The sequence below is a fragment of the Lycorma delicatula genome, chromosome 6 (assembly GCF_047948215.1).
Source record: "Lycorma delicatula isolate Av1 chromosome 6, ASM4794821v1, whole genome shotgun sequence".
In the NCBI taxonomy this organism is placed as follows: Eukaryota; Metazoa; Arthropoda; class Insecta; order Hemiptera; family Fulgoridae; genus Lycorma; species Lycorma delicatula.
In genome coordinates, this window is record NC_134460.1 from 106,953,883 (window position 1) to 106,970,037 (window position 16,155).

Here is a 16,155-nt window from a genome sequence, read left to right on the forward strand (position 1 = left end):
TCATTCACACAAAAAAAGATTACTCTGTAAATCTACAGTTTTATTTCTTAATTATTTATAATTAAAAATATTCCGGAAGTCTGCAGATATTCCACGCAGCTTTCTGGGTTCAGGGCTAGTAGGCAGCCCCGTCCCTTGTTCGTGACGAGTGAAGTGTAGTCTTGCACACGCTCATGTCGACCTATCTGAGATGTGTGGTTAATTGAAATCCAACAACAAAGAACCCCGGTATCCACGATCTAGTATTCAAATCTGAATAAAAGCAATGTTTATTAGGATTCGAACCTGAGAACTCTAGATTTCGAAAAAAACATCTGATTTACGATAACGAGTTTAACCACTAGACCAAACCGGCGGGTTGAAGTGTTTCTTTCCTAATACACCCTATTAAATGAAAATCTGATATAATTAAATTGTATCATGTTCGTGGATTATCACATTATATAATGAATTTTTTATAATAGTCAAGGCGATTCAGTAAATCATTTGGTAGAACATTCTGAACAATTTTAATTTTGTATAGGCGGTAATAAATCCAAATTTTTAATAAATTAAAATAATAATAAATAATATATAAATTTTTATATATTAGAGAGAGAGAGAGAGAGAGAGTTCTGTAAATGACGTGAGAAATCCATTCTTTAATACTCTTATGATGTGACTAAAACGCAAAGGTCACATAACGGAGGACTTACGAGGAAAACTTTCCTTAATTCACAAAAATCTATATAAGTACTTATAAAAGTCACGAAGATTTCTACTTTAAAATTTCTCGATTCAATAATTAGGATACAACAATACTAAATTATAATAAATATAAGTCACATACATAGGATAAAAACAATAAAGCAAACTCTGAATAAATATTTAAAAAATTAATTCCGCCGATCTCTGAGGCAGAATTGTAGCGTTTCGACTTTCATCCGGAGATCCCCGTGTTTCGGTTCTTTCATTCGAATCCCAGTCAGGCATGCCATTTTTCATACGCTACAAAATTTCCATTTTATATTCCCAAGGATAAGCTTCAAACATATATGGAGAATTAATCATCCAAGAAAAAATATTACTTTTTTAGGATTTTTATAACTAAAACGAATTTGACAATGCTGTTTTTAGTGTAGCGACTTACTACATCACCTTTGTACATTATATGCCAAGCATACTTTTATTTTCAAAAATTATACGCACTCAAATATATTCAAAATAAATTAATTTTAATATTTATGAATCATGTCAAACTTCAAAAATCTATCACAGGCAAAGTTAGGAAAGCTCTAGCAAAATAAAAAAACAAAAAAGTTGTTTAAAATAAAAATAATAGATTATTTGTAACTGTTTATTGTTTAAGACAATAACGAAAAAAAGTATACAGGCTGCACCGGATTATTAGACAATTAAAACCATCACAATCAATATCAACAATTACTCTGACTCTTATCTATTTATTTATAATTATATTTTGTAAATTTATAATGGTTGTTTTTTTTCAAGTAGAGATCGAAATTTTAAAGTTTCTAAGCACCAGTATAAGTTAGATAATAGCAGCGCAGACCGTATGGCAATAACTTTATAAAGCTTTTATTTTGGATAATAGTTGTACACATTTTGTTTTTTTTTTAAATTATGGGGATACTATAGAATAAGCTAACAGACATAAGTGCTTTTTTGTAGATTTTTAGAATTTTTTTTAGATAAATTTCTCAGTAATAAAGTGCAATGATACGTAAAAGAGCTTTCAGTACCAATCAAAAGCGCGATTTAGTATTAGACACATTATAAAACTTTTCTATTAACTATTTTATAAATATATTATTTTTTTTAAAGTTTTTTCAAAAATAAAATAAGAAAAGATACTGCTTATAACTCTGAGATGCATTATTATTAAATTATTCAAAAAACCTTTAAGAAAACAGTATCAATAAAAACTTTTCTCTTTGATCTACCCAATATAATCGAATATGTTCTACGTACAACCAAAATTAAATTGATAATTTTTTTTTTTAATTCTTTCAATAAACTTAATAATTTGCCCATAAATCAACAGCAGGAATAATTTTTCATTAAAAATAATATGTATAAAGAAAACTGAAAGAAACATAATAAGGTACATATTTTATAAGCTAGTAAACTGTGTGTGTGTGTGCGCGTGTGTATATATATATATATACAAAATATATGTTTATGTGTGTCCTTTTTATAAATATTAAAGAAGGTAAAAATTGATCAAGTAATGAATTTACGAGGTCGTACAAGAGAAAGGGGTTGGTTGGTAATATTTCATTTCTTAATGGCAAACCATACATTACTTTATATTCAATTTTTAAGATAATCGATTCCACATCAACGGCTTTTTTCCTTAATCAGTTTCTACAACATACACAAACGTAAACTGATAAATTTTTTATTTAACTTCTTTATAAACAGTTATCAAAGTCGTGTGTGTGTGTGTGTGTGTATGTTAATAATTGTAATTAACGATAGGAATTATTAATAATTAGAGTAATAAATGGCAATATTAACAATTCATAGAAATAGATTGTCGCAATTAATATCCTACAACAATCAGGAAGACGCAGTAAAATAATTAAAAATGGTTTCGTCTTTGAGCCCTCTCAATCATCTAAGGGTAATCAAGATATATATATACATCAACTATACGTGTATGTTAAGCGGTATAAATCATAAAGGATGTAGGCTACCTGACTTACGAGCCCCCAGTCGCTCTCAAAAGTTTCATAGCCATTTCTAAGAATAATAAACATATCATGACAGATTTAATAACATATTGAGGAATGAAGTGGTTTCCCGTTATATTTTTCACTGAGCTTAATATACGATTGCATATGATAATCAATTTATCATATCAGATATTCGTCGACTAGGTCATATTTTTCTTGGGCACATTTGTTAACAATTAAAAAATAACAATACTGCAAAAAAAAACTTTTGCAAAATCACACCCCTATCCCAAAAAATAGTGTAGCAATCGTCTGTTTTGTTGTGACGTCACAGGTGAGCCGGTAGAATTAAATACATGAATAATATTTAAAGTATAAACAACTAACTGGGTCTCGAATCATTGAATTAACTAAACGAAAAGATGTTACATTTAAATAAAAATATTTTAAATTAATTTTTGCGTATGAATGTAGGTAAACCGTGCATCAGAAACAACCCACAGTTGTAGGACTTTCCTGGAAAGCGGCTTTAATCGCATGACGTTTTTTTAACTGGCAAGGGAGGTGAAGTAAGAATTAGAAAAGGATGGATCGGTCATACTATTTATAGGGATTATATCGTACTATCTGAAACTCAAATAACAGTCGTTATTTGAATTAATATCAATTACAAAAAACTTTTCTAGTTTTGTTAATACTCGTATTAGTGAGATTTGATAAAAAATTTTCAAACGACATAAAATCAAAAGGAGACGGATAATAACATTAATAATGGTTTTAGTAAATTAACGGAAAATAGTTAATGGATTCATAACAGTAGATGAAAATCTTGAATCCTTCCGAGGCCGGTCTGTTTATTCTGCGTGTATATATGATGATAAATTTATGTATAATGCTAGATATAATTATATCATTTTATAATTAACGATGGTTAGAAAAATTATTCTGGTTTAAAAATGCTGTGTAAAATTAAAATATGTAACAAATAAGATAAAAAACAGTAATGAAAACTTAAAAAGACAATAGAAAACGTATATGAAAAACAGATTATAAACCGTATACGAGGAACATTACAACGTGCGCACCTTAAAATTTTAAAATTAAGTTAGCGGCCTGCCAGAAGACTAATAATAAAAATAAATTTTTCTACTTTTTATTACCACTTTTTTATATTATGTGTAGCATTACAATAAATATATAATATTCTACGAAATACTGAAAAAACTTTTAACAATTTCAGCGATTCGGACTATTCAATGTTAGAAAAACTTTCTAAGGCATACATATTCAAACAGCTGAACCGAGTTTAAACGGTTCTCAGTTGAGTTATACTAATAATAAAATAAATCTTAATAAAAATATTTAATGTTATTAGTAAATGTGATTACACTGTAAGACCGTTTTGTATACAAGAAAGATGTGAAATTCATATTTAATAATTATTAAATTAGTCACAATCAAACAGCAAAACAACAATCTAAATTATAAATTCTGTTAAAGCTCTTAAACATGATTTCAGTTTTAATAATTTATTAAATCTTAAGAATAATTAATATGTAAATAAATAATATAATTAAAAACTAATAATTAACTAAATTTATCTTAGTAAAGAGAAAAATACTAATATTATTACTAATATAAGGACGATAATAGATTTATAATTAAGGCACTAAGTTAAATCTATAGTTACTTTATATTCACAACTTACAGTAGAAATCACCGGTAAATTGTTTGAAATTTGATTTACCTGCAACATAAAATAGAGAAAACAAAATTAATAAGGATGAATTTGAATTAATAATTTTACTTAAAATGAACAATGCAATTTTTAAACAACAAACACACGAAATAGAAATTTACAAATAAATGTATTGATGAGTAACATAGTTTAATTTTTACTGTAAGTAAAAAAAAAATGCATTTATAAATTATATTTAGAAAATCTACGCACTTCTTAAATCACTTATTTTTTTTAACCTCCGGGACCACCATTAGGTATTGCTTCTGAAGATGAGATGAATGATTTGACGCGTGTGTAAAAATTCCATGCCTGACCGGGATTCGAACCCGGGACCTCCGGATGAAAGGCCGAGACGCTACCACTCGCGCCACGAAGGCCGGCTATATTTATTTACAACAATAAATCTACGGAAATATTAGTTAAATTACATCATAATTCTTATGAAAGTGAGAGCAGATTTAATTATTCCAAGTGTCCTTATACGGATAAACTCACGATACGTTCCGGTCTAGCACTATTAATCTCAGATTATATACAATTGAAATATATAAACTGAACTTTTTTAAAAATTAATAAAAGATACTCTTTATTAATGACATATATATATATATTTATTTTTTTTTAATTTTTGTTTCACAAATGATCTTGACACGTTGCATATATTGCTGTAATCTGCTTGGGAAGCTGCTCATAATAAAAATAATATTTAAAATAATACTTCCGACGTAACTTCAAACTATAGAAAGGCCGGACAGTGATAAAATTACACAGATTCTCAAACTGTAGCGGCGATTTTAATTAATTGCATCGTCGATAAGAAATGAGCTTCATTAGAATACAAGAAGAAATTTTCAAAAGTTTAAGAAAATTTTTTAATAGATTTAAAAGAGCTGAAGAAGTTACATTTTTCTGTGCTATATTTGTATTCTATAATAAATCATCGTAATATCTGAATTTTATAGAAATTACATTTAACTCCTTCAATGTCCTGGACAAGATTGTTGAAAATGGTTCTTTCCTTTGACTTAATTGTTTTTAATATACGTACAATGCGTTTTTCCGTAAAAGTGATTTAGATTGATTTAGAAATTTAGTGTCGAGAATCATCTCCTCGAAACATTAATAACTACTGAATATAATAATAATGTTATAAAATCGACCATAAAATCATATTGAACAGGTTACGAAATACTTGTTAAATTACAGACTTTGTAATTAAAATAAATAGTTCAACGGTTTTACTATAATATTCTACTCAACACTGAAGACCACAACAGAAAAAATTACATAAAGTTATAGCTGACTAAAACAAAATAATTACATATTAGAATCTGATTGGAAAATCCCTTCGATAAGAAAAACGGAATATTATTAATCTTCAGGAAGAAGTTAATTTTGAAAACATTATAATATACTCGTAAATAAGTTAAGCAGAAAAAAAGAGCAGATAGTGAAGACAACAAGATCAACAAGATCAAAACAAGAGATCAACAGTAAGCGGAAGTAAGAACAAAAATTTCTTTGCATACAGTTCTGTCGCCGTTAACAACTTTATACAATGGGCTGCTATTTTTTCTAACAACATAAAAAAACCTTCAAAGAATAGAAGCACACACAAAAGAAGATTATGATTTAAAGCAGTACATACATCATTAGATACAAAAAGAAAAAGAACGAAGAGATTCGAAAAACATACAGGAAATAATGATGACCCAGATTTCCCGAAAGAAGTATAATGTAGGCTACTCTACCTAAAAAAGAAATTCAATTCCATTTCTGCTTAGCGATATGTTCGTTCTCTCTACATAACGCATTACTTTTCCTATCATTTACAAAAACATATTTCTTCCGACTGCATTCAGATTTCCACTCGGTGTTAATTATGTATTCAACAATAAAAACTTTATACAATACTACTATGGAAATTTGTTTATTTATTTTTGTTCACTCTAAAAAATACCATCTACTGTAATAATAAACAAAAGATGAAAAATAATTAGAAAAAAAAACTCGAATTAACTTTTCATTTACACATTGATGATCTCGATGAAATGACATTAATTCCTTAATTACAACGAAGAAATGTTTTTAAAAACCACCTACAGAAATGTTTTACATTCAATAAATATTTATTTAAAAGGAAAATAGCAATTGACAAACTGATTAATTTATCCGCTTATTAAAGACGTTAATTCTTCGCTCAGGCTATAAATTAAATTAAACTTAAGCAAAGTCTATTAAAATATACAGAAACATGTTTTAGTTAAAGATTAAGGGTTTTGAATTCGTTATTAAACAGAAAGTGGACAACTAATTGGCAGTTGAGAGAAAACAGAGGGTGAGCTACTCAATTTAAACTCGAGTTATGACATCTAATGACCGAGAGATCAGTACTGCATTAACGGTAGATCAAAGCGAACTAAACTGTCGGCAATGGAAAGAGGAACGATAAGGAAAGCTCAGGGCAGCAGTATGAGAGAGAGGAGAGTTAAGTAATAATACAGGCTTAAACGCTGAAATTGACCAATTACGAAAGATAATTATAACTTGATATAAGCTGTAATTCTTTAAATATATATATATGTGTATGAATGCATATAAATTTTAATGGTAGGACAACAGTAGACAACCATTTTTCATCGGGCATTTCTTCCATGACAACCCGACAAAAAAAATAATAAATTCGAAGAAAGATTATTAAAAAGAGAGGATTTTATAATCATTCAATAAAACAAGACCAATACTCAGCAGTATTCCATTTTAATCAAAATATGAATATTTCAAACAAGTAAAAAAAGAAAAAAAAGAAAAAATGGAAATGGCCCAGAAATATAAGGGTATAGAAGAAACCAGCACAAAAGAAAAAAGTAGGCTAACGCAAAGAAGGCCTACCCAACATCCGAATTACATGATATTACTTGCGTTTTATAAAGCAGTATCACGCGCGCGGTAACTCCCACTGAAACACACACAAGCGAGCACAACTGCAGCTGTACGGCTGTATATAACAAAATACTGTAAAGCTTTGTATCCAGTGATTCTCAAGCTTTTCACCATCAAGGTTTTTTTGTTGCATTTTGTACACCGCAGGGCTTATTTCCAACAATATTTTATTTTTAAATTTTTAATAAAACTTTGTTTACAAATTTACCACGTTGCACTTTTAGATTATAAAGCTCTTCCATAAAAACGCCTAAAAATTAATCAAGTTTCATATTCAAAAGTCATTTAAAATAGTACAGAATATTTTACAAACCCCAATATTAAAAAAAAACCTATGTTAACAGCCAACAAATTTTTTCAACGATTATAAAATTATCTTTTAAAGCATTAATCTGTATTAACACGCAATTAAAATACATAAAATAAATAAATACAGTAAAACCGTAGCAATAGTCACATAAACAACATAAATAAATTGGGAAATATAAATAACTTTTATTTAATATAAACAGATAAGAAATAATTAATATAAGATAAGAGAGATTTCTAAGTTAATGAAGAAAACGTAATTATAAAATGGTAGAATAAGAGTTTAAATTGAAATAAGAGAAAACATGTAAAGGGGGAATTCCAATTTACCACAAAGTCTAACTAGGAAAACGTATTAAAACAAGTAAAGTAATGGAAGCAACAGTACAAGACTCTTTATTGTAACAACAGGCCGTCGGTGAGATAAAGCGAGAGAAGAGAATGAAAAATAAAAAGAGAGAGAGAGTGTGAGGGAGTCAGAGAAGGAAAAGTGAGAAAGGAGGTATTGTATATACTCTCCTTTCGTTTGTAGTATGGTAACGGCAGTATACTGTAGCAGAAGCAAAACTTCAGAATTAGTAAAGTGGAACCGGGTAGCTCCAGGAATTAGAAAACAGGCGCAACAACCAAGAAACAAGTACTGAAAGAGTGGGCGAGTTTGAGGTAAAAGCAAAAGGGGGGAAAATGATGGGTACGGAGGAATAAGTTCGGTCGTGCTTTTGTGTACTACATTTATAACCGACTGAGGTTTTAATTTGATTGATGATCTTTGTTTTGACGTGTTACGCAAATTAGAAACAGCGGCAGTGCTAGTTTACAACAGGAAGGCAGCAGAGTTCGGAGGTTGCTTTTCATACACGAATTTCTAGCGTATTCACTTTTTTTTCATTGAAGGGAGATTTAGATAAACGTTAATTGTAATAAGTTGGTGAACAATGTTTCTTCTTTAACTCATACACTCAGTCACAGACACGCACTAAAAAAAATGCATTAAAAAAATAGAATAATATTACAAAAAGAAACTTTATAATGTTATTTAAATACTTTTATAACACATTAAAGTAAAAGAAAAATCTTGTAAAACGGTGAAAACATCTCTAGCCAATAATTTACCATTTCTGTCAGTAGAAATCAGCTCTGTAACTTTCAAATTTGAACTTCACAAATGATTTATAAGTTTCTTACTATTTCTGAAAGATGTTTCCAATGTCGTCTATATTTTTCAGCAATTCAAAAAAATAAATCGAAAAAAAATTTTGATTATGATTTCTTTTCAAATAAATTACTAATGCTTGTTATAAAATAAATGACAGGTGTACACCTAATTAATTTATTAATTACCAACTGATGCAGTAAAATATTTATATTATGTATAAGCTAAAATCTTTTTATAAGTTATTTCCTTGAAGGAAATCGTGCGAAATCCACTTGGAAAGAGGAAAAAGAAATCAGAAAAAAATTATTGAAAAACAAAAAAAAGGTGAAAAAACAATTATTTATTTAGCACAAAGTTTAACTGTCTTACGAAATAGTAATCAGATGCCTGCGGTACGTGGTTCAGTTGTTCCCAAGAACAGACCGCTCAATGGAAAGTGTACAAATGAAATCAGAAACTGGCTTTCCGTCCCATTACTAAAGGCTGCAGGCTACAAGTACATAAATATAACATCAGTAGGTGGAAAACAAGATGCACTCATTGTTCTCTAGTAGTTGACGTATGCTGTTGATGTAAAATAAAACACTTCCAATGGTTTCAATCGTTATAACTGACTTATGTTACATTTATATATTATACGAGTATATAAGCCAAATAATTAATTAATATTTATGTATATCCTCAATTGAGTGATGATCAATAATTTATCTTCACGTTTCGATTTAAAAGAATTGTTCATCGTAGCTTTAGGTATAAGGAAAAATTTTAAAAACTATAAAAGAAAATTCTATTTTAATGCAAAACAGAAACAATGCTGACCTACTGAATGACTAACTCGAAATAAAAATTAAATCGCTGAAGAAATTTAGCTACAAATGCGAAAATACAACTGTACAATTAAAGAAAAGATTTATTGTAGCGATCCAATCAGCCGGATAGTCTACGAATAAATAATTAATTAAATTCTACAGGCTTTTTAATTTGAGAATTCTATTTACGAGTTAAATATGAATTCTCGTATTAAACAATTAGGATCCAATAATATATTTAGTATACAAATTATTTATTTATTTTATTATTTTTTGGTTGATGAATTAATCACCATAGAAGCTTTTGAAGCTCGTAAATGAGAATATGGAAATAGCATGTTTTTATGCATGAAAAGTGCGATGCTTAACCAGGGTACGCACCCGGGACCGCCGGATGATAGGCGGAGTGGTGATCTTAATTTAATCATTAAAATTTTATTTTAAAATCTGTTCAACTGCTATGTTTAACCTGATTTTTATTTAATAGCAGAACATTTAATTATATTCTTGTAACCAAATAAATAGCCCTTAATAATCTAGAGCAGCATTCCTCAACCTGGGGGTCGCGGTGATATGAAAGGGGGGGGAGGTTCGCGAAATTAGCCTACAACTTTACACGACTGGGAAACTGAGGGTTTTAGTTTATAGCAGCGCTGGGCGGACAGCCCCATTCCTGAGGGCTCACATGCCCTGGTGTGTGGGTTCCCGTGATGGAGCGGGAACTCCTGGGGTCCGTTAGGCGTGAATGAATGAAAAGATCGAGACCCGGCCGGCGGTGTGGGTTCCCGGATACGCTTTGGCGGCTTCGGCTCTTGCGCCGTCGGTTTGAGGCTGGGAAAAGGAAAGACCGAGACCCGGTCACCGGCGGGGGGGGGGGGCTGGGAACGGTATAGCCGGGCCTGGTTTCTTCCGTCGGAGATTAGAGGCAGGTAATTAAAAGATCCGGAAAGGACACGTCCCCGAGTCGAGCATACTTAATTGGATGTCTGACTCGGGGATGTAGGGAAAAAAGTAGAGAAAATAAATTAATGAAATGGTTGCGTTTGCTTTTTATTTAAAAGTTTCTCCATTAGTGAATCTATGTTAGAAAAACAAACAAAAGCAAACTGTTTTCAAGCGATAAATGGCGATTCCTATATTAAGGTTTAGCGCAACCATAAACGAAAACCCCTTTTTACAGAGGTAAATCGCGGCGGAAGAAATTAATATTTTCAATGATTCTGTGACTACTTTTCCATATTCACTTCGACGAGCAAGCCAAAAGGTATAAGAAATAAATAGTAGTTGTAAAGTTTTATCGGCATACATTTCGATGAGCTGATCGTGAATCTCAACCGGTAACTTAGCAGCTGCAACAACATTTTCACTAAATGGATTCAGTACCCATCTCTTCGAGAAATCATTTTTATCTCTCAGGAAATACTCCAACTGAATTTCCAGCTCATGCAAATGAATCTTCATTTTATCCAAATTGTGATGAATAACAGTGTCTTATTCATCCGAATTTCTCTCTATATAATCCAAAGTGATGGAAATATATTAAACTTTTTCTTTTGAAGGCGAATAATCCAAATATCAAGCTCCTTAATTAAAGCATGACCTTTGTCTGTCATTATTAAAATGTTTTTATCACGTCCTAGTAAATTCACATTCAAGTCGTTTAAATAAGAAAATATATCAGCTAAATAAGCCATCAGCAACGTACTCATTAATATATAAAAAAAATTAAGAATTGTGTTTGTTTATTCTGGAAAAAAATTATTAATTCATCTTGCAACTCCAATAACCAAGTTAACACTTTTCCCCGCGATAACCATCTGACTTCTGTATGGAAAGAAACTTTTTTCTTTTCGCCCATGTCATCGCATAGTTTAGCAAACAGGCTATTCTGTAACGGTCGACTTTTAATAAAATTAACCTTTGTTGTAGCTTTACAAAGAATTTGTTTGAGATTTTCTGGCGTATTTTTTGTGGAAACAGCGTGTCCGTGAAGGACGGAGTGCGTCCATTCCGCCCATAGTATATAACAATTTTTTTATTTTCTTCAGAAATCTAGTTCTTTCCAGTTATCGCCTTCACACCGTCATTACATACAGCAATACATGTTGTTCAATCCATGTTATAATTTTTAGCAGCATCATAAAAAAAATCAAAAAGAGATTGTCCTGTTGCACGATCAGGTATTGATTTGCAGAACAACATATTTTCTTTGATTGATCTGTCCCTATCGCCTTCATATCTCACAAAACATAATAACTGAAAAATGGCTGCCTCATCTATTGATTCATCAAACTGAACAGTAAAAAATTCACTTGAACTCCCTTCGGAATTATCGAATCGGATAATTCAGAATCCAACGGCAACCATGCCTTGATACTGTGTCATTACAAAGCAGGATTTTTTCAATTTTTTTCTTCTTCTAAGTCTATTAAAAAACACTGACCATATCAAATGCAAAAGGCAAAGAGATTTTCAGGAATTGTATGGAGTTTGGACATCTTAGCTACTCTTAATACTACGAGATAAGATGTTTCAAATGGCTTTTATCGGTACAGTTCGATTTATAAATAGAAACTTGATTTGTAAAAGTATGTAATTTTCTTACGAAAAATTCCAAGGGCTTTTATAATCCGTATGTTTAATTTCCAAGTGTCGAATTAATTTTAATAGCTTCATAAATTCATCGGAGAAGATTTCAAAGCAAACAACCCACTGTGGTTTTCCATCCAATGATGTAAAACCACAATTTAAATAACCGTCATTTGTACAATCTTTTCTATTTACCAATTGATTTACTAGATGTAGATGGTTCAACTTGTTTTTCATAAGATTATCTTTTTCGCATATGGATGTAATTGAAAAAAAAAGTTACACCGTTACACCGAAACCACACTAATAAACCGAAATCTCAGTTATTATTTTCAATGAACTACGCTTTTAAAAACTTAAATAAAAGAACCAGACGCACGCTTTGCGTTCGAAAATAAACTGATTTTTTGAAATTCCTTACGCCTCTTTTATTCTGCTGAAAGTACGACGTCTCCAAATGTGTCAAATGCATGATCGAACGTGACGGTCTTACAGCGAATACAATGCAAGGAGACCAAATTACAAGGAGTACGTAAAAAGGTGGAACCTTATATGGCTCATGTTTCTATTCTTCAAACATGCTGTTCATACCCGTCGCTATCAACGCAGCTAAACACTTTTAAATAGGTTTCATTGAGTTGCCGGCCTCCGTGGCGCGAGTGGTAGCGTCTCGGCATTCAACCCGAGATCGCGGATTCGAATCCCGGTCAGGCATGGAATTTTCACACGCTACTTGTCATTCATTTCATCCTCTGAAGCAATACCAAACGGTGATCCCAGAGATTAAAAAAAAAATGTCATTGGGTTGGGTTGTCGTGAAATATTCATTACAAATTTATTTACTGTTTGGAAATCGTGAAGCTAAAAAGATTGAGAGATTGCGATTGAGTATTTAAAAATATAAATTATCTTTTAATAGTCTGATTAATTTATAATAACAGTAAATACATTTATAAACAATGACTGATGAAAAATTTATCTCTAGTACATTATAGTAATGTAAAACGTAATAACATTAAAAAAAGAAACTGAACACAAACAAAAGAACTAAAACAACTTGGCTGAAAATGTGACTTATCTGATGTTACTGCGAAGGTATAAAAGTTGACCCCGCTCCAGCTTCACCATAGGTATCTTTTTCAGAAGTACCGAGTTGGATTACCTGTTGTACGCCTTTAAAGCAATGGTTTTATAAATAAATAATAAAATATCAAAGGCAATCTACGGCTACCAAAAATTACATAATAGAAACACTCGATTTATCAAGCGATCGACCCGTTATTTTTATTATAATACACTTTCCGCAAAAAATTATTCGTGTAATTTCTTTTTGATAAACACTATTTATTCACCACTGTCTGATTTTTTTTTACAAATTTTACTTTTTTAATTTGAAACCAATCAACAAAAATAATAAAAATATAAGGCAATTAAAATTGTGTAGAAATTAATATTTTTACTCATTAATATTAATTTAGGATGCCAAACATCCAAAAAAATGTAGGATTTTTGTTGGAAATCTTAATGTATTTATTCCATATTTTCTCCATGCAAGAATTATGTATTACCTTGATCCGATCAAAGGGATTCTTCCACTTGTAGCGGGGTAATTCTAAACATCTTTTTCCCCATCTGCTAATGTATCCCCAGTTTTTTCCAAATTAGATTTCATTCTCCTTTTTGTTTTGATAATTCCACATAAAATCTTTTATTGCCAAGTTCCAATCACAGCCTCATAAGAAACAATCTTTAACTAATAGCAAACAAATCAACTTCAAAATTTTCAAGAGCATTACTTCATTTATTCATACTCTAACTTCCGAAACAAACACAACTGTAGGCACAAATACAGCTTTGTAGAATTTTAACTGTTTCCAGTTAAAAAGCATTTACTTTGCTTTTAAAGTTAGAATTTACTTAAAAAGTTGACAACATCTTACAATTCTCTACAGGTAAATCTAAATCAAATTAATTTCATATCCATATCTCGGCTAGAGTAAATTACAATAATAAACTGATTATCATAAATGAATAATAGAAAATAGTATTAATTGTTTTGCGGATTTTTAATAGATGAAGACACAGGATTACGGAGCCCAGAAATTATTCAATTATTTTTGCTTCTGACAACATTAAAGTCGCAAATAACTAAATTGCACGTTACTTTGTAATTAAATTGAATTTATCTATATTTTTAAATCACATAATTTTTCTGAATGCGGTTTACAATAAATTGGGTGATTTGCCTATTATTTTTTTAAACCTTTTAAACGAGCGAAAGACACATTAATATTTACAATAAGAATTAAAAATAATTCTAAAAATCGATAAAAAACAAAGAATGTACATTTAAATATTAAAAAACCATTGTTTAGCTTAATGTATGAGCTACGGCATTTATACAAGAGTTTACGTTAAAAGAGATATGAATTGTATACATGCTGAAAGTGAGTTCATGATAGACGGTTTGCGCGGGAATGCGTGAAAAAGGTGGGGGGAAGAGAAAGAGAAAGAAGAATATTAGAGAACAGGTTCCTTGCATACCAAGCCTGGGGGATTCCTTTTTCATACTATACGAGTCAACTGTACCACACAATGTGTTATACAGTTATAGTAACAAGTCAGATGTCCACCTGAATACTTTGTAAGCTCTTGCTTCGTTTGTTAGATACTCTAGATGTTAAAAACACAATGAACGGTCGAGGACCTAACCTACGCACATGCACATATTTATTTCCTCACCGACATTACATAATAACAGAATCATAAATAACCCGGCGGATTAACAAAGCAAAAGCAAGATTAAAAACTGAAATCTAATTACTCACTGTTCTCCCTTATTTAAAAAAATAAATAAAACTTATACCGCTCTGAAATTAAAATTAAAGCCGTTTATTTAATATTTTTCCAATCTTCATTAAATAATTAATGTAGTGTAATGTACGGAAGCCATAATTATACAATATCGCAGTCTGTAAAGTAATCAAAAACGAAGTGTACCATTCAAATAACGATAAAAAAAATTAACTGATAAACTAAAAGAAATGATAGTTTACTTATTTCTATTACTCAGATCAGCTTAAAAAAAAATCGTGTACTTGATGACAAGTTTTGTAAACATAGCAAATTTTTTGATACATCTTTGTATAACTTTCCGTTTATAATGATTCGTTTTTATGTAATGAAAAAATATTTAAAATATCAAAACAAAGTATTTCAATTTCAGTTTCATCCAGATTATAAGATTCATTAATTTAGGATTCCTACACCAGTAGGTGAGTGGGGAATTTACAAGAGAAAGAGAAATAAAAATAATCAGTAAAAAATTAAGTTATTTCCCCACATCTATCATTAACATACGCAGACAATAATCTTATGTTATTTTTCTTAACCAAGAAATGCTAAGAAAGTCAAGAGATGCTTCGAAATGCAAGAAATGCTAAGTAAGTCAGTTAAATTTTTAATGAGATAATGTTAAGCTATGTTAAGCGGTATTAAATATTACAATATAATTATAGTCCCTTATGAATAGCTTACGACGCGATAAGTAATTTTGAGTCACTTAAAACTTAATTTAAGTCCACATAAAATTGAGAAGATAATAAATAGAAACTTTGTGTAAAGTCTCTATCACCACAAAAGTTTATCTAACAAAAATTTATCACAAAGGCCACTGCAGGCCAAAAATTCGATATTAAATTAAAATACGTTTAGTGAAATCTAAACGAAAAGGAGTGGGCGAAATCTACGTACGGCGCTTGGACATGGCGGTTACTCCCTTCGATTAAACCTTGGGTGGAGGACCTATGGTGAGGTAGGGTACGAGCTAACCCAGTTCCTTACGGAATATGGGTGTTTCCGCTCGTACCTGAAGAGGTTCAGACGGACAAAGTCAGACCTGTGTGTTTACTGTGGACAGGTTAACTCCGT

The 16,155-nt window shown here is 30.5% G+C and overlaps 1 protein-coding gene across 6 annotated transcripts in view; it reads right to left on the bottom strand.

Annotated features, from left to right (window-relative positions):
- The window catches only part of Lar (tyrosine-protein phosphatase Lar), a 1,154,003-nt gene that overhangs the window by 376,617 nt on the left and 761,231 nt on the right, over positions 1 to 16,155 (bottom strand). Inside the window, exon 2 of one of the 6 annotated variants that reach the window (XM_075368294.1) lies at positions 4,387 to 4,425. The exons of the other annotated variants lie outside the window; for them this stretch is intronic. The gene's annotated coding sequence lies outside the window, so the exon portion shown is untranslated. The remainder of the gene's footprint in view (positions 1 to 4,386; positions 4,426 to 16,155) is intronic. 6 annotated transcript variants of the gene reach the window in all.